Genomic DNA, 557 nt, shown 5'->3' on the forward strand with positions numbered 1-557 from the left:
CTCTCTCTCTCTCTCTCTCTCTCTCTCTCTCTCTCTCTCTCTCTCTCTGTCTTTCTCTATCTCCGCCTCTCTCAATATTCTCAATCATGTTATTATTTTCGCTGTTTAAATTACCGCGCGCAAATCGATTCAGCGAGTTGCAAATAGTCTAACAAAACCTGCGATTTCTTATCGGCACAGCAGATTCATGTATACAGTTAAATTAATGTCTCCGAATCATAACAAGTGCTCGAACGGAGTGTACATTATCTAACAATTCATAAGTGTGAAGATTGCTAAAATTAAAGTGTACATTAGCGATTCAGAATTGCGCCAAGTCGCCGAAAGAAGTACACACGCGCACGCACGCACACGCACACACGCACGCACGCGCACGTACACGCACACGCGCACGCACGCACACGCACACACAGGCGCATGCATACATGCACACACACATACACGTACACTCACATGCCTACGCGCATGCACACACACACACACACACACACACACACACACACACACACACACACACACACACACACACACACACACACACACACACACACACACAC

The 557-nt window shown here is 46.9% G+C and overlaps 1 protein-coding gene across 1 annotated transcript in view; it reads right to left on the reverse strand.

Moving 5' to 3' along the window:
• The window catches only part of LOC106814312 (growth hormone secretagogue receptor type 1-like), a 20,896-nt gene that overhangs the window by 13,432 nt on the left and 6,907 nt on the right, over positions 1-557 (reverse strand). The gene's annotated exons all lie outside the window — the stretch shown is intronic.

This window comes from Priapulus caudatus, unplaced genomic scaffold (assembly GCF_000485595.1).
Source record: "Priapulus caudatus unplaced genomic scaffold, Priapulus_caudatus-5.0.1 Scaffold903, whole genome shotgun sequence".
NCBI lineage: Eukaryota > Metazoa > Priapulida > Priapulimorpha > Priapulimorphida > Priapulidae > Priapulus > Priapulus caudatus.